Source organism: Astyanax mexicanus, chromosome 5 (genome assembly GCF_023375975.1).
Source record: "Astyanax mexicanus isolate ESR-SI-001 chromosome 5, AstMex3_surface, whole genome shotgun sequence".
Classification (NCBI taxonomy): Eukaryota; Metazoa; Chordata; class Actinopteri; order Characiformes; family Acestrorhamphidae; genus Astyanax; species Astyanax mexicanus.
Window position 1 is genome coordinate 30851083 of NC_064412.1, and position 23213 is coordinate 30874295.

Sequence of the window (23213 nt, forward strand, 5' to 3'; positions counted from 1 at the left end):
TAAAAGTGACAGAGCCTTTAAACAGCTCATTCTGAAAGGGACTGAAACTGGCAAATATTTTGTGCAAAGAAATTAATGAACATGTTTTGTACTGTCGAGAACACTGTAGTCCAAATGTTACTGACTCTGTACTGAGAAACAGCTCAACTCTACTCATTCTGAGTAGGAGGAGCTTAAAAACAGATGTATAAAAATGTTTACCTGCACTCTTAACTTCTCCTACATTGACCTACATTTACACTGAGGAATAGAGCTGCCCAATCACATCTCCCAGCTGCCCCCACCCCTCTTTCTTTTTTCTTTTTTTTTTCTGGTCACGTGACAGTGGGGTAGAGGCGCGTGTACAGCGGTGGCGGTGCTGCTGATGTGGTGTTCAGTGCGCGCACGCGGACAGCGCTCAGAGCGGTCAGCTGTGCTGCAACTTCAGGACTGCTGTGTGTGCGTGCGTGCGTCTCGCGCTCTGAGCTGAAGTGTGCCTCGCGCTGGTTCTGTGTATCGCGAGCCCTGAAAGCGAGCTCTGCACGTGCACTCACTGTCTTTTTTTTAATAATATTGTTGTTTTTTGTTGTCGTGTTGGGTTGAGCTCAAAGACCGAAGCGTAACAGCAGTAAACAGCAGTCTCTCGCGCGCGCTCGTGCCCTCCACCTGTTTTCGTCTTTCATCTCTTCTCTGAAGGTGAGTAACTGCGATTCCTTCACATCTCAGCTTGCGCGCGCGCCCGCGCCAGGTTAGATTTGCAGTCAGTAGTGTGTGAAGTTCGCGCAGCGCGTGGATCGGAGAGAGCTCCGTGGCTGCGCGTGCCGCGGGTTTTGCCTGTTGATTGTGGGTTAATGTGGACTAAGGGGCGCGTGCATTAGGATCTGCAGGGTGCATCAGGGTGCAATAGTGCAACAGCTAAATGCACAGTGTTGCAGGACAGCGAGAACACCTACAGTAGTGGGGGCAGATTGTTAGTTCTGATCAACTCGTGCCCGTTCATTAAATTAGTGCGCGCCAAATTGCCCCTCATTCACTGCCTCGTGGCTTGGCGTAGATATGTAGATGCTTGACTTGTGAAGATGCAGAAGTGCAGAAGTGCAGAAATTAATTTCATAGTGTAATAAGTATTGTGTGATACTGTAAGCAATACTTTATATTGCAAATGTTGCACATTTCTGACAGCAGTCTTTACATGTAAAGTAATAATTATTTCAATTACAAATTGCTTCTGTATTTCTAATACTCATTACAGTATTGCACAACTAAATATTGTAATGCTTTGTTACACTATATTGCCAAAAGTATTTGCTCACCCATTCAAATGATTGAATTCCAAGAGAAGTTCCAACAGACATGTATAAAGCACTAGAGACCCAGACTTGAGTAAAATTACAAGTGCTCTATTTAAAAAGAAATATGCAAGGAAAACACTTGATTGAAAGTCCACAACATTCAAAATTGTTTGCACTTATTATAAAATTTACTACTACAATTTACAGTACTGAAAGTAAAATCACGTATCATGTAGTTATTACAGAAAGCAATGCCAAGTTCTCAGAGTAAAAGGTAAAATGGGAGCATCGCATTTTAGACAGCTTGATCACTTGATTTGCTCAAGAATAAGTAAAATACAGGTACAGTGTTTTAGTCTTAAATACAGTAGAGAAGTAGTTATACTTTAATGGCCACACATATATAAAACCAGTCACCTAGACATGCAGACTGCTTCTACAAACATAACTGAAAGAATGGGTCAGGAGCACTCAGGAGCTAAGTAAATTCCAGTGTGGTACTGTGAAACAATTTCCTCACTACTAAATATTCCACAGCCTACTGTCAGTGCTATTATATAGGGTGGAAGCAAATAGGAACAAAAGAAACTCTCGATTAAGGTAAAATGACAGAGTGGGGTCAACAGATGCTAAATCATGTAGTGCACAGAGGTCACCAACTTTCTGCAAAGTCAAAGGATGTCTGGCATTCATCTTAAAACAAGAACAGTAGAGCGTAGAGAGCTTTATGGCATAGGTTTCTGCGACCAAACAGCTCGATCTCTCAGCTCTAAGCCTTACATTACCAAGCACAGGGCAGGTGAGCAGATACTTTTGGCAATAGAGTGTATATCAGTATTTTTTTTACACTCTTAGAAACTATATTAATGGAAAATCTCCATTCAAAATGTGGTGTAGTCCAATACTATATAGGCTTAATTCCTGACAGGGAATGTTGGTATATAGTTTTGTACCTCTACCTGCTCTGGTGGTCTTCATCTAAGACACACCAAAAAAAAAAAAGAAAAAAAAAAGGTTTTGTTGCAGTTATTGCAGTTACAGTTTTGCTGATCAAACGTTATGGTGGCGGGGTAAAGACCTCCAATTTCTAAAACAGTGTCTTTTAATTGAAATGAATCTAACTCGATGGAAGTCCAAGTTCATCTGGACCTTTCTGTTGGCCATTTATCTTCATACGTCTTCACACAATCTAAAGGGCAGCTGGCATTTTCAGCTTTTGTAAAACAATTAAAAATGACAAATCTGGCATTTATTCTTCGTGCTGTAGGCGTTGCTGGGCTGTTAAAGTGCCCCGTACTCTGCGTCAGTACAATTTTCTTGTATTTTACAAGAGCACTTTCCAACTTCCTTATACCCTTTAGAACTTTTTTTTGTTTTTTGGTTATGTGTTAGTGCTTTTAAGAATGATGGACATTATATAGATAAATATTGTGGGACACTTGTTCTTTCTACTTTACATTCAAAAGACAATCAAGGCTGAAACTTTCTTTATGAATCCATATAACAGTGCTGCTTGCCATCAGCAGCCAGAGTCTGAGAGAGAGCACAATTGGTATTGCTCTCCCTCTATAAGGGGTGGGTAGGTGAAGTTTTCTCTTCTCATCTCACCTAGTGTAATTTTGATCAGCACAGGCGTCTGTTAGATGATGTAACAGAGCTGGGCATCTGGCACTTTCCTAAATGCATTAGCAGCCATTTGAAAAGAGGTTGTGGCTAAATTCACATATATCGGAGAAGGCATGTTCTGGTATTCACTTTACTTAAAATAGTTTGAATGATTATTTTTTTAAGTTGATTTAGCAAAAAGCCTTTCGTAAATGTCTAAGCAACAATACATTAAAATAAATTGAGTCAGCAAGAAAATATTTAGGCTTTATTTACAGTTACAAATAGCCATATATCGACCATTTCTACAGTTTGGGAGAAAATACATTTTAAACAAAATAGTCTTTTCTGAGCACATTGCAGGAGTTCTAAACCATATGACAGATAACACCTCATTAAAATGTGCATTTAGAACAATTGCAGTAATAGATCATGAAATATAATTCTGTATAGTATAGGAATTTATTATACCAATATATTATGTTCACCTTCATTGGTTGTTTTATGTTCCCATATATATATATTTTTTTTTTTTTCGCTAAATGAAAATAGAAGCTACAGAACTCATTTTATCGCTTCCTATTACATTCTTACTTTACAGCTACAAAGCATTAAAGGGTCTATATCAACTCTTTATGTTTTCATTTGAAATGAAAAAATAATCTTAAAGTAATATTAATTATGTTAATAGTTTGACAATTTTTTTTTTTTCAAAAAAAGAAAGAATACCCGAATAACTAAATCCAAAAAACTGATTTCTCCTAAAAGGGAAAAATGTTTGATATATGGTTCTCCAGTAGAAGGGCTCAGTTTGTCACACAGCAGTTTACATGTGTAGTTCTTTACTCTTTGCTGTAGTTTCTGTCTTTTCATTTAATTCCTCCTGGACCTGTCTGTACGTACACTGGAGGTGTTCATTCAGCACTGTGTTAATTCAGCACCAGCTGATCCCGCTGTGTAGGTCAGCAGCGCAGTGGAGTGGGCCGTTTAACCCCCTCCGGCAGGGCATTAGCAATCGAGATGCTGTTTGTAAGTTAATGTGGCGTGAAAACATTGATTAGGGTTTTATGGCTCGCTTGGATCCGGTTAAACTACTTTATTACAGACGTATTTTACTCATTTTAAACTGTTCAAAAGCCACAGTGGAAAATTCCAGCTTAGCTTAGCAATAATGAGGTGGCTGTTTCAGCACCATGGACAGCACGGACACACTGTCCTCAGCTGAGCTGAGTTGGACTCAGCAGCGGGAGGGATTTTCCATGCTGACCAGGGATGATCTGTAAAGCCCTGCTTCTGTCAATTCTGCTCACTTTTCCATGCTAAGCATTTACTCATGCATGCAAGTTCATTTTACTGGTTTTGAGACATTGCCTATAGTGGAAAATCAATGGAATGAGCCAGCTCTGCTTCACATTTTACATATTATTAGAGAATTGTCAATTAATGTTATCTTAAGGTTATTTCTTAATGTTAAACTTTGGTAAAATACTTTTTTTCTGAACAGTATTCAGGCATTCTAAACCACTGTCCAGCTAATACTTATTTCAAATGCGCATTTAGACCTATTGCAGTGTTAGACAGTGATAAATAAGTCAGTATAGTATGGATTATTATATACCAAATTACAGCTCTGGAAAAAAAAGAAACCACTTGTTGTTTTATTCTATAAACTACAGACAACATTTCTCCCTAATTACAAATAGAAATTTTGTAATTTACAGCATTTATTTACAGAAAATGAGAAATGGCTGAAATAACAAAAAAGATGCAGAGCTTTCAGACCTCAAATAATAAAAAAAAGAAAACAAGTTCATATTCATAAAGTTTTAAGAGTTCAGAAATCAATATTTGGTGAAATAACCCTGGTTTTTAATCACAGTTTTCATGCATCTTGGCATGTTCTCCTCCACCAATCTTACACACTACTTTTGAATAATTTTATACCACTCCTGGTGCAAAACATTAAGCAGTTCAGCTTGGTTTAATGGTTGTGATGATCTTTCTTCCTCTTGATTATATTCCAGAGGTTTTCAATTTGGTAAAATAAAAAAAACTCATCTCTTTTTTAGGTTGTCTCTTGTTTTTTTTTTCCAGAGCTGTATGTCGTGTACTTTTATTGGTTGTTTTATGTTCCCATATTTTTAAATTACACTAAATTAACACACATTGTTAACAATCCCCTGTTCAGCTACATAGATTCAAAAGGGTCTATATTGCCTATTTTTGTTTTCATTTGAAATGTAAAAAAGTATGTTGTAGTAATATTAATTACGTTAATAATGTGACATACTATTGACTTTATAATTAAAATTAAACTAGAGCAAAGATATGCACACATCACACATACACTATGCCTGAAGCACAGAGCATTTTTTATTTAAAGGATGAAGAGAGACAACCACTATATGCAAACCACAGTTTGCATACTGGGCGTGCCCTTCCCTTGCTCACTCACTGTCAGTGTGTAGTCAGTCCCTCCAAGCAAGCAAGATACATGCTCTATAGACTGTTTTATTTTAATATGGAAGACAAAGATCATTCCCCATGTGTTGGATACAAATGGAATTTGTCCTCTTTGAACTGTGCAGTACGTCACGGTAATCTGTCTATGTTGTGGCCACCGCCATTTGCCCAGTCCCATTTCCACACCCTGGTTTGCCTGGTATTGACAACAGCATGCAAACTGTGCTGTAGTCATGGAAACAGGCAAGCTGGCTATATTTCTGCTGAACTAGTAAATACTGAGCTTCAGTAAAGTTGCTTACCATAGCTGGGTAATTTACCCCCACCACTAGCATATTCACTTATTAGCTACAGAGTAAGACTCTTTGTCGTTTGCCACTGTGTGACAATCTGGCAAACTTGCTTAAGGATGCCAAGACTTGCCTAAAGGTGGCAGATTTTGGCAAATCTACATATCAAACCCACAACCCTATCATTAGTAACCCAATGCTGTAACTATCACGCCATTACAGCCCCACAGAAGGAGGGAAATGGTCACGCAAAAATAAAAATATGTAAGTGGACTTCGGGGAGATGAAGCCCTTTAAAGTCTCTTCTCCTTCTTTTATCATGTCTTAGAAGTGCAATGCCCAATAATCCTTTGCTCTTAGTAGATAAGGTAAGGCTTATCTGTCAGTAATTTGGAGTGGTGTCGGCTGCGGCGCTCAGCCTGATAGCGAATTTCACAGAATTTGCTGAAAGCTACTTTCAGCCGCTCTGAGTTGCAAACCCAGCGGGGAAATACGGGGATGTTTTTCCTGGGATTGCAGCGAGCCGTTCATTCATTTGAAGGGAAGTATTTAGTGCGCCATAGGGGCTATCGTCTGCTGTCCTGTGTGCCACACACACACACACACACACATACACTTAAATAACCCTACACTGCCTGCCTTCACACTCAATTTCATTTGTTACTCATGTATTTATGTACAGTATATATGGAAACAAAAGTATTGGGACACCTGCTTATTCATTGTTTGTTTAAAAATCTTTAATATATTTTGGAGCATTGTTGTAAGGATTTGATTGCATTCAGTGACAAGAGCATTAGAGAGGTCCTAAACACACTGGATGGAGCACCATAATTCCAGAGAACACAGTTCCACTGCTCCACAGCTCAATGCTGGGTAGCTTATCCCCATCTAGCCGACTGTAAGGCGTGGTGCTAACAGGTTTATGTGTACTTACTCCAGAGAGTCCTGTTTTATTGGCAACTGCAGAAATTCTGGGCAGATGCTGATATCTGATATACACTTTTATAACTCACAGAGAAAGTACACACCCTAGTATAAATGTATATACCTTACATTTTAGCTTTCAACCAACTGTATGCAATCAAAAAAAAAATCTTCTAAAAGGTTTCTACAGAGAATCAGTCAGTATGTTTTTTTAATTGAACTGTGCAGTATATCACGGTAATCTGTGTATGTTGTGGCCTCCGAATCGGCCCACCACCATTCCCCAAGTCCCGTTTTCACACCCCAGGTATAAACAACAGCATGGAAACAGTGTGCTTTAGCTATGAAAATGGATTAGGTGTTGTTTTCTGCTAAACAGGTAACCATAGCTTGGTAATTTAAAACACTACCACTAGCGAAATAAGACATGTTTGACATTGAAACGCATATATTCACTGACCAGCTACAGATTAAGACTCAATGTCGTTTGGAACTGTGTGCCAATCTGGCAACCCACGAGAAGTGAGTGGGGCAGAAAAACTCTATCCAGTGTTTGGAAATGGGACTCCTTTAGCCATTTTACACATTCTCTTGCATTTATCACTGATTGTTCCCTTATTTCAATGGATTTTAAAGAAGCACAGCACATGTTGGTCAATTTTATTAGCGCGTCCAGTGTCGCTTGGTCCTTTTCCTGCATACAATAAATACCTCAGCATGTATAGGTTTGAAATATCAGCCAAATCGGCCAATTGCTGCAGTGATAGTCTTTTCTTTTCTGGGAATATTTTGGAACATTGCTGTGAGTAGTATTTGATTGCATTCATGCACATGAGAGCATTATTGAATAGTGCATTATTGAGAAAGTGCACTTTTCTAATTATATCCCTGAAAACCAACTGAGCGTTCACTGCTGGTATCAGTCTAACTGATGTCATTGTGGGGATCTTGCACATTGGCTGGGCGTTGAGTGTATTTGGATATTAAAGTGAGCAGAAGCATTGGCAGCAGATGCTTTGGCTCTCTCCGCAGCACTCATGGAAAGATGGATAACACCCTGACCTGGTGTTTATGAGATTTATCTACAGCCAAAACATGAGCAGAAATAATGCAGTGCTGGAGATCTGCCTGTCTGCACTGCAGTTCAAGCAGTATAATTTAACCTGTTAAAACCCTGTGTCCTCATATGGGGATATTACATTTCTGCTTCTCTGCACCATGATACTTAATTTTTTAAAACATTGACCCTTTGGACTCATATGGAGACACTCCGCTGACAATCTATTGGTCACATGACAATAGTACAGTTAATTGATTGTTAAAAAAATATGTTGGAAATTTTTAATCAAAGGTTTCTTTAGCCATTCCAGACAGAAATATAGGCCAGGTAAAAATCCTCATCCAATTTAAGTTTGAAACAAGATTATTTACTTACTGTAGAAAGCTAAAAAGTAGTTTTTGGACTAATTAGATATTTAGTCCTCATATAAGAATATTGTTTTTTGCAAAAAAAAAAAAAAAGACTTCAGTACAAAGAGAAAGTTTAGTTTTTATACCTGTTATGCCCTAATAACCTTAGGTAGCTAGGATAAATCAAAAAACACACCAAGCTAAAGTTCAGGTCTCAGCAGTTTAAGAGCAGCACGATGTTGGGACACTGCTAAGACTCTCAGATTCCAGGAATTTAGCCTTTAACACTCACAGACACATATACACACTCACAGAGTGCACCTGTTATTGTCACACCACTTTATCAAAACACTTTAGTCCAGCAAAGCTGACACATTGAACCCTTTGGTAGCGGGGCATCAGGAAAAGTCTATAAAAAACATACTCTTTTTTTAGAGGCATATCTGGGCTCCTCCTGCCAGAAAGTTACCATTTTGACATTTACGGAAAACGAAAAATACGGTAAATGTTCTAGGGACAGGTTGAAAAATATCACTTTATTTGGATGGTCCATTATAGATGCCTCATAGGTGCTCAACTAACATTCATCTAACCTTCAACTGAATCATAGTTTGAATGTAACTGTTTCTGTATAGAGCCTAACCCTTACCTTAACTCTGAGCCTAACCTAAACCATCAATCAACATTAAACCTAACCCTGGTTAAAACCATAATCTATACCTTAACATGTACCTCTAACCCTAAACATAACCATAAAATCTTAAGTTTGGGTTAGGATTATGATTTTTTTATTCATTATCCATTTATAATTCCTAATGTAGAAGCTATTAAAAAATAGTAGAAAATTAAAATATTTTGGAAGTCCTACAGGGTTCTACTGTAGGCCCTGTTAATCATGATAGTACCGTTTTTATGAGAATGAGGAAATATTACACATTCCTAAAAAGGATAAGGAGTTTTTTAGACACTGTGTCCAGTCATATTGCATCAGACTAACAGACATTAGTCTGTTAGTATTTGTTTGTAATTGTAGAATATAAATAAATAAATAGTCACTAATCACACATAAAGCTCTAATAAACTCTTCTGATAGGGGTTCCTGTGTTTTATATCAGCAGATCTGGGTTTGATAAGATGTTCAGTGTTCATTATATCATAATGTCATCTGTCAAGCATTTCAGCTTCAGTGTAAAGGTCATCGGATAGAACACTTACAGACAGTAGAGCCAACTGAAGCCTATCTTTCTGACTGACTCCTCATCTCTATATATATTTGTTTAAAATACAACCCCAATTCCAGTGAAATTGGGACCTTGTATAAAAACATCAGTACCTACAAAGCAAAAACCAATAAAGTTTGTTAAATTGAACGTTAAATATCTTGCATTCAAAAGAATATAGGTTGAAAGGGATTTTTAAATCGTTGTATTGGTATTCTGTTTTTATTTTTGTTTTACACAACATCCTAAACTTGGATGGAGGAGGAGTTAAAAAGAGTTTGTCTTGCTTTTGTTAGAGTAACTGTTTCTGCTATTCATGAAAGGCTTCTACTATAGATTTTGAAGCAATTCTGTGAGAATTTGATTGCATACAGCAACAAAAGCTAAATGCTGGGGGCTTTATAATCCTCTATCTCACACGTGGCATTATGCATTGTGCCAACTGCTCCATTGGCAGAACTTCTTTATATGGAGAAGTAGACAAAATGTATGTACATGCATTTGCAATGTATGTACATCTGTGTCAGCAATGGATGTAACTCAACATAGCTAAATGCATTTATTAGAAAGGATGTCCACATTAGTGGACATTACCAGTGTTTCTATCTTTCAAGCTGTTTCTCTATTGCATTGTCTATCTCTCTCTTAATGTCTGTCTCTTGATCTGTTTTTCTTCTTTCTTGTCTTTCTCTCTCTTTTTTCACTCTTTCTTTCTCCTGTATTAAAGTATCATCTTGTTCTGAATCAGGATTATTCCTTATATTTATTTGACTGAAAGCAACAACAAAAAAGACTTCATTCCTCTCAAAGATAAAAGTGAAAAGTCTCATTACCCTGATTCATCTGCAGATTGTCGATCAAAGAGATCTGGAATTGTAGATTGTAGATCTTAAGCTTTTCTAAAAAGCCTGACTGACAGAGAGGCTTTTATAATTCTGTCGTTTCTGATGAAAGACTAGCCTCATCTTCACCTGAACAGATAACTATCTATGTGAGAAAACATGTTGCAATTTTTCTACATTGGCCTTATGTATGTGGGGTCTCCTGTGTTGAATGTGAATGGGATTTCTTCCACTGCCACTGGCTTGTTCACAGAGACAATTGTAGCTAAAAATACTTGAAGTTATGTTAACTAAAGTTTTCATTGCTTGTTACTTAACACATTCAGCTTATCCAAGCTTACAGTGTACTTATCTAGCACTAAAAACATGATTTTTTAACTCCGGAATCAGATCAGCTAAATTACAGAAATAGCGGTCGATCGATGATTGCTTATTTAGCTGAAAATTCGGACGATACAGATACATAGCCGATCGACCTACCCATCTCTTCTATTTAGTATATTGCGTTTTTCTTTTAATCAAATTTCAAGAAAACACAATATCATTATTGACTATTTACTATTATTCATAAAATTGGGGCAAAAGAAAAGTATACTTTTTGTTTAATTAGAACAGGGATCTGACAAGAGTACAACAGTAGCAGTTGGAGTTTAGTCTCAGCACTAAATGAACTGTTTTATCACAACAATCATTACATGTAAACTAATCATTAAAAATCCATAAGTTGTTTTGGAGAATCGATACAGTATTGCAAAACATAAAGTTGCGATATTTCCTTACACACCTACTAGATATGGAGGAGAGGAACATCAGGTCAGTTTGTGTCTGAACAACTTAGGAAAGAGCCTCGTCCAAAGAGTGGAAAAGTAGCAGAGTGGAATAGTGGCACTTGTTTGTAAAGTGAAGGCTGAACTGATGGTCCTGAGACAGAGCGATTCCGTCATTTTAGGCCTTCAGGTAGTGTGTTTTTGTATGTGTGTGTGTGCTTGTATGCGTTTTGTAGGTCAGAAGACTCACCCTGACAGATGCGTGTTAGCAGAGAAAACCCGCGGCACACCAGGGAAACACAACAGAGATGCCCAACAGGGGGCTTAGAGTTCAAAAACAAACACACACATACACACACTTGTGTAAAAGGCTGCACTTGTTCATTAGTGTGTTCATTAAATTACTCACACACACATGCTCATAAAAAAAGCACAACACACTTTAAAACAAGCTACTCTTTTTTACTGGCCACACACACACACACACAGAGCGGTCATCCTTTAGTTCTGGCTGGAGCAGTGTTGTTAGTGCGGCTCGCCTTGGCAAGCACAGGATAAGGAAATGGGTCAGTGGCTCATTCTCATTTCTCTCTCTCTCTTTCTCTCTTTCGCCTGGACAGCAGTAAATACAGGAAAGTCCCAGCAGTGTGCTCAGTAAGCTGGAGTCAGTAACTCCCACTGGAGACTGACCTGTAGTAAACAAAGCCAGCAAAGTCAAAGTTTCTTACTGATCTGATAATAGTTGTCCTGTGTCCTGCCATAGCATTAAAACCACTTACAGGTCGTACGAATAATATTGATAACTTGGTTCCAGTGGCACCTGTCAAGGCTGGATACACTCTATTAATTCAATTAAATTCAGTTTTATTTATATAGCGCTTTTTACAACAGAAGTTGTCAGAAAGCAGCTTTACAGAGAAAAACAGGTCCACGCCTCTTATGATCGGCACCACAGAGATGCCAGTTATTGTGGTGACACAGTGGCAAGGAAAAACTCCCTTTAAGAGGAAGAAACCTTGGAAGGAACCAAGACTCAGTCAGAGGAACCCATTCTACTCTGGTTGACCCGCTCAGTACAAACAAATAACAAACAACAAACAAATAACAGAACAAAACAACAGTACAGAGAATTAATGTTAGCTATAGCTAATGTAACAGGTACTAATTTATAAATGTCAAAATGTGATGAGCACAAACTATAGAGCTATGGCTTATATAGAAACAGATTCTGAGTGTGTTAACGTTGATCAGTGCAGGGTTGCAGAGCCGGAGTACAACACAGCTGGGCAATGGAGAGCCAAGCTAGGAACATCAGGCAGCAGAATTGTTGAAGTTGATGTATTTGATAAGAAGTTGTTAAAGTATATGTATTTGATAAGAAGCAGACATGAAGTGATGGCTAGACAACTGGGTCAGAACATCTCCAACACATCAGTCAGGTCATTAAATCAAGTCAAGTCAAGAGGCTTTATTGTCATTTCGTTTGTGTGCAAGTACAAATTGGATCAAAATTATATGTTTGTCCAAGACTGTGCTTTAACATGAAAGAAACAATATTATATAGATGACATAAAGTGCAGATGTGCAATATAAATGTACAGACACATAAAACTAGAACACTACAATAAATATAATAAATACAACAGACATTGGACAATTAGACAAACAGATGGGACATTGCAAAATGTCAAATCAAAAATCAAATCAAATTATGTTTATTTATTTATTTATATAGCATTTTTGACAAATGTTATGTAAAAAAAGCTTTACTGAAATCTGACAGAGAATCAGCCAACATATTAAACAAAAAGCAAAGACCCCCCCACTGAGCAACTGTGGCAAGAAAAAACTCCCTCAGAGCTGAAAGAGGAAAGTGGATAAGGGGGGACCCATCCTCCTCTGCCCAGACTACTTTTAAATTATTGATTAAAAAAAACACTGTATAGCCACATAAGTCTAATATGTTCAGCTGTACTAATATAATTGTAATAAAATTGATAGAAACATTTAAAGTAGTAATGGTGGTTACTGGAAATGAAAGTAATAATAATAAATAATCATCACAACATAGTAATAATAGCAACAACATAATTTGTAAGCAAATAGTATATTGATACTCAGGGCCCCATTTTATACCCTGTGCAATGTGCGTTGTGCAATGTGCAATGATGCGCATTGCTATCTTACACCCCACAAACAGTTTACGCCTATTTTCACGCCTTGCGTCTGTGTCGTTCAAATAGTGACACAGACGCAAGTTTGTGAATATATCTACGTCAATAGGAGAGGTGGTCAGAAAGTGAGGTGTGTTCAGGTAAATTTCTGCTGTATTGCTGTCTTGGCAGTGGAAAACACAGGTGCTCCACTGACTGAAATGAACCCTGACAACAGTCATCAGTCAGACGTTCATTGCTATTTTGGTAACGCAGCGTACATCCACACTTGTTACACACACAAGGACACACAGCAGTGCACAAACCCAACTTTTACATAATATAGAAATAATATAGAAAGCATAATATAGAAAAAAATAACAATAGAACACACACTGTTACGCCCTAAATCAAGTTGTCTGATGCACGTTGGCGGCTCCCCTATATGTAAAATTTTATGTAGTCAGCAGGTACAACTTGATTCAAAAGGTGCAGAGCCTATTATATTAATGATATAAGTAGATACAGGCTGGGAACCTCAATATATGTAATAAAGGACAGCTGTTTAACCAGAAACAGGTTCATAGGCACCCAAGACTTATATAATACACAGTGTCAAATGTACACTATAATTTATTTCAGGAATGTTTAGAAGTGCTTTTTATTGAAACTGTGGAGGAACCTCTTAAGGTGCATTGAGGAAAGATTAAGGTGCTTTAAGGAATGTTTTCTTGTTGGTTCCTCATTTTAAAGGCTTCCTCCAGAGCTTAAAACTAAATAAGCCTTGAAAGTTCCTTAAACACAACATATTTTTTAAATTGATTTTATTTAAACCTAAAAAATAACTATAATGGATTTCAACATTCCAAAATCCTTGATGTTTTATTATTTACCAAGCAAAATCTAGAGATTCAAAAAGGTGAGTGGCATGACTCCTATTCATTTTCCTCAAGCCCTGGGCATTTTCCCGTTCCGTGGTGCTCCTCCGCACCAGGCGCTGTGTTCTTTCCATTAATGACTTGGAAAGGAAAATGGGAAGAGCTGTGGAGGGTTTGGAGGGTTTTAATTGAAGCTGATGAGGCTGTGTGTGTGTCATTGACCTGACAGAGGCAGACTGACCCAGTTTACAGCTACACAGCTGGAGAACACCCATCCACGCCGCTGTCGAGGGCTGCTGAACTCCCCTCTGAGCTCCCCTCCAGGTGCCTGTGTACAGACAGGGCTATAAAGTAATGAGGAACAAATGCTTCATTACTGTGGTTAAAGCAACATTGTGTTGCATTTGTACCTTAACATAAACATAGCAGCTTAAAATCATGTTGATGGCATACTGACTGTAAAAGGGTGAACATTATCTCTTTTCTTGTCATGTTGGGCTAAAATGCTACTACTGCACTAGCAGCTAGCTCTTTCGCTGCTCAGAAGTGAGTATATCAGACTAATGCCTGCAGATTTACCGTGTTAAAACAGGGTACATGGGATGAACCACTAGCTGATAGCATCCTGGGTTATCGGAACAATCAGGGTTCCTCAGTCAGAGCTGCTAACCGTGGCTGGCTAGCGCTGCTAGCTGGGAATGGCTAAGGGCTTGTTAAATGTGGCTAGCGTTATTTCTAAGCTTACTGTCAATAAACGTAAGCACGTTACTCACCCAAATAAACGTTTTCCAGTTTTCAGTTTTCATTAATCTACAAAAATCTGTGTAGATTAACATCCAGTGCTCGTTTGACTTTAAAAGACTAAAAGGTTTTTAGGAATTACAGTTTTGTTTACTTAGACTCAATGGCATTGAGACCTGCTAAATTAGAAGGGAAACATGGCGACACCCTTGTTCACTTTAAGTATGCATTCTTAATCGTGCCACTTAATGCACCTTAGAATCCGATGCGCCTTATGTGTAAAAAAAAGAGACCAGAAAGTAGGCATTTATTAATAGTGTGCCTTACAATTAAAATTTGCTAATATTTTTATTTACATTTACATAGAGCTGGGCGATATGGCCCAAAAAAAAAAATCTTCGATTTAAAAAAATCGATTTTTTTCCCCCTACTAAAAATCTAATTAAAGATGATAAAGAAATGGTTAAAAACTATTTTTTTTTATTTAGTTTTCACTTAAATGTCCCCTTTGTGGTTAAAGTGCAACCAGAAAAAAACAAAGGTACAAGTTTAGGTACTGACACAATGTACCTTCAAACTTAAAAAATAAATAAATAAACCCACCCTCAAAAAACAAATAGAAAAAAAATAAAATGGTGCCTTTTTGATAAAACTTACAAAATAGAAAACAAGTACAATTTAATATGCTATTAAGGAAAGACCCCATTGGGCTTGAATTGCAAAACAGAGAGAAAGGCGGGAGAGAGGGGCGGGGCTAAACTCAGTCTGAAGTACAGAAGCCCACAGGGGAGCGTCGGTGGTGAAAATTAAAACTCAGAGAAAATCGATTTTCATAAAAACACATCGTCCCTAACTGTAAATTCGAATCAATCGAAAAAATCGATTAATCTCCCAGCTCTACATTTACATATCCATTATTAAAAGCTTATTTTTAAGAACAAAGAATAAAATGTGGTTAATTCTATAGATTTTTTTTTCATCGATTGGCAGCCCCAATTTAAATGTACTAAAGTATGGGTTGTGTTCTTTTTAATGAAGAATCTTCATTCTGAATGCTGTGTAGCCTAAACCTATCCAGGAAACCCATCCCATGTTCCCTCCAACCTTCTCTCCTCCCTCCAACATTACCAAAAAAACATATTTTGCTTAAACCTACGTCTTCTCTAAAAGCTCAGGAACAGTTAAGTGCTCATTTCATTGAAAAAGGCAAGTAGTCCTAAAATGTCAATAAAGCACAGATAGAAGAGCCAAGCCACACTGAGAAAACCCATTACCTTTCTCATCAGAACATGAGCACTGATCCCAGTCCATCTGACTGAATGCAATGAGTCACATACGGCTCTGCGGTTAAAGGACTCCAAGAACATGTCAGTCTTTGCAGTTCCTGTGGAGTTTGCGTATGCGTATGACATACTATTGAATATAAATGCGGGCAGAGGAACATTACATGGCTGAATTCTGTGTGTATTTTATCCATTTTTATACAGAATCAAAAAACATATAAGAAACCCGCAGGGCTTTCTCGAGTCACCCCATTTACTCAATTACTGCTCAGAGGTACAGCTCATACTGTTCCTCTCCTCCACTTGTCTCCTCTGCATTCTTACTGGGTAGGAAAGGAGAAGTGGGACAGGAAAAGGAGAACAAGAGCAGTATCATTTGTCGAACACAGCACAGGCAATTTTTTTCTCTGAAGTGAAATATACATGTCTTTTTTAGTCATTTTCAGATCACTTGTGTTTAGTACTATGATCCTGCTTGTTGTATTTGAATTGAAAATGTGCTGTATAAATATTCTTAAGTACTTACTGGAAACAAAAAGGTAAACCCAAATGAGCTCTGCCATTGGTTAGGTCTCCAAGAGCTGTAGTGTACTGTGTACTGTAGACGGTATTCTAGGTGGGCTACTTTTTTGGCTACTGCTTAATTTGATGGCCCCAACTGATGTATCCTTCCAAGAAACTCACACACACATATCTGCCTCTCTATATCTGCTGACTTTAACAGCTTGGTCCACTCACACAATCCACTTTATGGTTTAAACTGCAGGATGACGCAGAATCATGAGCACACAGAGGCAAAGTGTTGATATTTGGTCGTAGGGTGTCAGGCCTGTATAGAATCCTTACGGGGAGGAGATTGCCAGTTGAGTACAGAAACCTCACTGGAGGGATGATGACAAAATATCTAAGGTCTTAAAAAGATTGTGAGATCATACAGGAGAAAAATTGTTGGGTTTATGGTAAAATCAGCTGCAGCACTTCTGCTGCATACTGTTCTGTATTTTACTGCATGTGATAAATCATACATACTTCAGAGTAATAGAATGACATCCATTACAAGTTGAATACTTACAAAGTAAAAACGATATAAATTTAGATTTGCATTTTGTGAGTTTCAGTCTAATAAAATTTCAATTTTAAAAATGAACTAAAATATATAATGTTAAAATCTTGTCTCATTCTCGTAAACCCAATAACTTCTTGTGAGATGAGCATCTCATCACATAATTTATTCACAAATTATTTCTATAAATATATTGGTGCTGGTTTATTATTTGTCCTACCTTGAAGAACTTTTGGTAGGTACTACGTAGAACCGTCCCACAAGATCTGCCTGATCTAAAGAGATGATACATCTCAATTTTTTTATTTTGCCATCATAATTTTGATATTTGATATTTTGTCAATGTGTTGATTGTATAATGATGCTTTTTTATCTACCTGGTTTGTTCTGGGCATTTGGCTTCTGACTTTTTAGTTTGGTCAGAATAAAAATAGCAGACATGAAAGGCTCCACAGACAAGATTTGGTGATTTCAAGCTTGATCTACTGAACCATGGTCCATTGTCACCCATTAAACAATAGAAGAAGAAAAAGAACTGCTTGGTTTTGCGCCAAAATATGACATTATGTCCCTTGCTGGTGACTCCTGTGTCTACTTGCACTGTCGATTAAACATAATTTATAGACTGAAATAAAAGGAATGATAAAATGGGAATCAGTTATGCTCACCTTAAACACTTGGAAAACAATTTGTCAAACTAAAAACACTCTGAAAACCAGTCAGTGAAGTATAGGGAGATTTAGCCCACATAGGTGATGATGACAAGACATTGAAGTCAGCAGGTTCTTTAGTGTGCTCATTAACTGCAGTGTGAAACCAAAACTAACTGGATTAACTGTATAGAATATAACAAACACATGAAACTTGGTTCAGACTTTGGTGTTAAAACACCCATCATTTATTCACTACAGCAGCCTCTCATCTCCAGAATTCATAGAGCTCATCATGTTCCCTTACTAATACATACAATACAAACCATAAAACAGACATTCTCCCACATCCTGCTTAATATTTTCCCTCTGCATGCCGTTAACAGACATCCACTCACATACGGTAAATGAGGAACATCTAAAAGCACTTACTACCATTTTATTTACCCATAAAAGAGCATTTTGCTCTCATTCATATTCAGCTGAGAACAGTGCTTTAAAGCGTCCACAATAAAGCTCTTTGCGAGTCTTAACGCTGCAGTGACAGAATATTCAATCGGGACGGAACTGAGCAGCGGAGAGATCAAACCTCCGCTGTGATCCACAGCGTGAGTCCATTCACACCAAGGGTTCAACCAGCTCCTCTCCACCCAAGCTGAATACTAACAGGGTCTGCACTGTTTCAGGGCAGATGAGTGCTGAAATGGCCTGTGCCAGTGCCTCTTCATTTGCTTTTCAAAGCTCGCCCGCTTTTGTGAGGGGTTTCGTCAACCGTGCTGCAGTGTTTCCAGATGCATGAAAGTGAACAGACTGCTACAGCTGTGAATGAAAAGACCAAAAACACGCTCCATTTGCTGGTAATATGCAACCAGTTCACACAAAAGAAGCTAAAAATAGGTCTGCAGTTGATGATACTAGATGTGGTCTACTGGTGCTGTTCCATAAACACTGTGGTGGGTTGATGCAAAAAAGATTAGAAGAAATAGAAGAACTTGAAAGGGGTTTTCTGTGAGATACAGCCCCAAGAATTGAAAGGCTCGACATCAGGACCAGACTGGGACCATTGTTCAGGTGAAAAAAACAGATATCTCCAAAACAGCAGCTTTACACAAGAGAGATAAAACCTTCTTAACTTTTAATGGAAGTCAATGTAAAAAAAATGGTCCATTGGTTCATTCAGTGTAAGTGACAGTTTTGTTTGTTCAAATTATGTAGTAAACTAAAAAACTTGTTTTTTATTGAACAGCAACAAACCACAGTCTAGACAAAATTTGGTCATTTCAAGCTTGATCTACTGAACCATGGTCCATTGTCACCCATTAAACAATAGAAGAAGAAAAAGAACTGCTTGGCTTTGCGCCAAAATATGACCTTATGTCCCTTGCAGCAGTTAAGGCACAAATGCTTATTTGCTGGTGACTCCTGTGTCTACTTGAATTGTGGATTAAACATTATTTATAGACTGAAATAAAAGGAATAAAATATAAAATAATAAAATAAAATAAAATAATTTCAGGATCTACATATCATCACTGTCTAATGAAAAACATATATCTCCAAAACAGCAGCTTTACACAAATGAGATAAAACCTTCTTAACTTTTTTTTGTTCAAATTATGTAGTAAACTAAAAAACTTGTTTTTCATTGAACAGCAACGATATACTCACAGCTACTGTATCTGGCTCAAAGGATGTTCAATTTTGTTTTTTCTGTATGTTTCAGACATGTTTCTGTATGTTTTCCTTTCTTTATCGTTTCATATTCTGCACCAGCTTTCCAATTTTTATCTATTTCTTTCTAACATAAGATAATCACAGACCCTCCTACTGTATGGGAGCAGGCCATGTCCTATAGAGGCAGTATGTGTTGAGAAGCAGTACTGGGCTGTTTAGTGTGATATTTATTGTAACAGCAGCTGATCAGCCCATCCAGGCCAGCTGACGTACCTTGTTTCACCAGTTTCACTTGTTTATCGCAAGTCTGATCGTAGCCTAGTTTGAACTGAAATTTCCTCTTATGTTGGAGTTTACAAGCTACAAAAATGTAAAAATGTAACTTGGTTAAGTAATAACTTAAAAATAAACCTACCTCATAGGTGTAACAACCACCATAAATAATACCATTGAGATGCTTGATCATTTTAAGCAGTCAGAAAACCAAAGCCACTTTGGTTTGGGTTGGGCAAGTGTTCTCTGTGACAAAGCACACCACTTTCATCTTTTAAAGAAGACATATTATGCAAAACTCATTTTTACATGCTCTTGTATTTCCACTTGGGTCTCGCCTTCCCTTGTAAACAATCTAGGCACATCCATTTTCTATGAATCAGTTGAAAGAGTTTCAGGAGGTGTCAGCAATCATATGTTTCTAAAGCTCTATCCGGATGGGATTAGTTTCACAGGGGGACGTCTGTGAAAAATATTTCACACTTCCACTCAGTGGTAAAACTCTTGCATAAGGACTGCAATTGAAAGAACAGGAGAACCAGTGAGTTTTTTTGATTTCTCGGTCATGTGACATCGCATTCAGTAGCTCCTCCATTTCCACTCACTGTTGCCTTTACGTGGATCTCTGTGGAAACGCGCACCCAAAGTGTAATCGCAGTGAGGTGGCAAAACTCAAAGATGCCCGTTAGGACTAAAATTACCGGAGGACCACAGAGTTCAGTGAAAAATAATAGGTAGTTCAGCCTGTAATTTTCTCAGAAGACGTTTGTGATGATATCCCCTCACTTTTTACACTACTAGTTAAGATGCAATCTAAGTCTTTGTGGTGCAATTGGAATTCTGTGTACTGCTAGTTTTAAACTAATTAGGTTTAACATGTGGGTTAGGATAGGCTTTACACTCTACAACCCACCAGGATCATTGACCATCTAGTGTGTAATTAGCTTAAAAAGTATGTAGAAAGCATATAGACTTCTGGGAGAAAGAGCAAGGTGTTCAAACAATGGCCAGCTGTAAACAACGTAATTCAGTCCTCTGTTCTATGAAATGTCCAGAGTCAGAATTGTTCACAGTGATGGTGAATAAAAAAGCACCTCTTTTTCTCAAATAAAAACAGTGTGTACTTGTGAAGAACCTTTAATTTGGTAAAACTAAACATCAAGTTAAATCTTGAAAGGGGTGCATCATTAGGAATGAGGACAATATGGAAATATAAGTACATAAATACCTATTTATCCTTCACACATGACATCCACAACTGACTGACACCCTCTAGCTTGAGATGCTGCGGACTTATGTCAGTCCCATCCTCACATGGTTGCCAAATAATGCAACTAACAAGAACTCATGGGTACATGTCACCTATAATCTTTCAAACTGGACAGCTTGTACACAAACTGCTGACATGTGTGACACTTGCATCAACTGTGCAAACAAAAATAATGAAATAAATATCTTACATACATAGAAAAATCACTACACAATCTGCAAAATGCTGCATATTGCCACTGTTTTGCAGGTTATCACAGTTTATCTATCAAACGATTTATCCTGTAATTTTGATACAACATAAAAAAACAACTGACAGATTTATCCTGGCTGTGTCTGAAATGTAATAAATGCCACCTATTTGGGCCATATTCCAAAGCATGAAGGTATGCAGTCTTGTCTGAACCAAATGCTTGTATTAGGGCATTTTCACATCTGTAGTTTGTTTTTCTGGTTCGAATCAGTTGATGAATTTGTTTACTTGGAGTGTTTTCCCCTCAGCTTGGTTTGTTTTCACACAGGCACAAACCTAAACGCACCAAAATGCGCCCAAACAAAAGAGTGTTGCCTCATTTGATTGGTCAAAGTAAATACAGCAAGAAAGTCCTGTGTTCCAGACCGGCACATATATTTGTAAAGTGTAAAGCTGCTTTTACACTGATTGCAGAACATTTGCAACTGCGCTTTTAAACATAATGTTTTCAATGGGGATGTACGGTGCAGATGTGCAGATGGGAACACTGCACATACACCGTTCAGTTTGAAAACAGCTTTAGCATAAGGCAGCAACAGAGACAGGGTTTATTTATACCTATGCTAATTATGTGGCTAACATATCAGGATAAACTGCATCTGAACAGCCGTTTAGCTCTAAAATGAAGACTATATTAATTAGTTGTTTCAAGAGCAGATCACATTATAACCAAAACAAAACGGTGTTGTGGACTCCAGTTGGAACTGGACTGAGCGTTTGGACTGAGTGGAACTGAGCTGCATGCATTTTTTAGTATAGTTGTTTTGGTCTGCACCAGTGTCCGATTGCTGTTTTCACACCTGCAACAAACAAAGCAGAGTCTGTTTTATTTGTGCCAAATAGTGCTGGTGTGAAAACTCCCTAAGATTTACTTTTGCCTTTCCCTTGCTGATTTGTGAAGGCAGCATGAACGTATCCTTCAGTACCTTACATATCCCATAATATTCTTGGAAAAAATGCCAGCTCTTCTTAATAGAAAAAGCAATATGGCGGAGGCAAGCAGCAATCTTAATAAATGGAAGCTATTGATGACAGCTCTGGAAAAAAGAGACCTCTTCAGTTTCTGAATCAGTTTGTCTGATTTTGCTATTTCTAGATATAAGTTTTGAGTAAAATGAACATTGTTGTTTTATTCTATAAACTACAGACATTTCTCCCAAATTCCAAATAAAAATGTTGTTATTTAGAGAATTAATTTGCAGAAAATGAGAAATGGCTGATACAACAAAAAAGATGCAGAGCTTTCAGACCTCAAATAATGCAAAGAAAACAAGATTTAAGATTTCAGAAATCAATATTTGGTGGAATAACCCTGGTTTTTAATCACAGTTTTCATGCATCTTGGCATGTTTTCCTTCACCAGTCTTACACACTACTTTTGAATAACGTTATGCCACTCCTGGTGCAGAAATTTTAGCAGTTCAGCTTGGTTTGATGGCTTGTGATCATCCATCTTCCTCTTGATTATATTCCAGAGGTTTTCAATTTGGTAAAATCAGAGAAACTCATCATTTAAAAGTGGTCTCTTATTTTTTTTTCCAGGGCTGAATATCGTTACTGCAGCTTTTTTTTTGGTCTAGCTTGTTTGTTTCTGAATACATTAAAAATGCTATTTTGAACACAGTGTTCATATGATAGTTTGAGGAAATGTTTATGGGTGCAAGCGCTCCCTGTGGTTGTCCATTAGCTGTGATACATACTGATTTGCCAGTGTGTGACTGTGAGCTGTGATAATGATATCTCTTACCATAGCCCATGCCTGCCTCTCCGTCCCTTTCTCTATCGCTCTCTGGTGCCCTTCTTTCACTCCGGCTGCCAGCGGCCGCATCTGCAGTGGCATGTGTCCAACTCAAATTGCATCCAGCACACAAACTGTAGCAGAGAATAAGCCCAGAATGATAATCCAGCTCTACCTCCAGCTCTGTCATTTCAAGGTCTCTATTACTTGTTTTTAGTCTTTGCATGATCAGAAATGCTTCCACCAATCCTAATCCTTCTTAAATGTGTCTAGTAGTTTGTAAGAAAGCCTCTGCATTTGTATTATTATAATTTGGTAGGAAGCAGTGCAGAGAATAAATGAATGTGTCAGAAGTCCTCAGCCACAAACAGGCTAACAGTAAGAGCTATTGAGTCAGCCCCAGCTTGGCTTATCTGTAAATGTGAACTTGGCTGGTTGAGTCA

General features: G+C 37.8%; 1 protein-coding gene across 2 annotated transcripts in view; it reads left to right on the forward strand.

Annotated features, from left to right (window-relative positions):
* Window positions 1-351: 351 nt before the first annotated feature.
* The window catches only part of cacng5a (calcium channel, voltage-dependent, gamma subunit 5a), a 55748-nt gene continuing 32886 nt past the window's right edge, over window positions 352-23213 (forward strand). For both annotated transcript variants that reach the window (XM_007252121.3, XM_049479750.1), the window contains exon 1: window positions 352-675. The gene's annotated coding sequence lies outside the window, so the exon portion shown is untranslated. The remainder of the gene's footprint in view (window positions 676-23213) is intronic.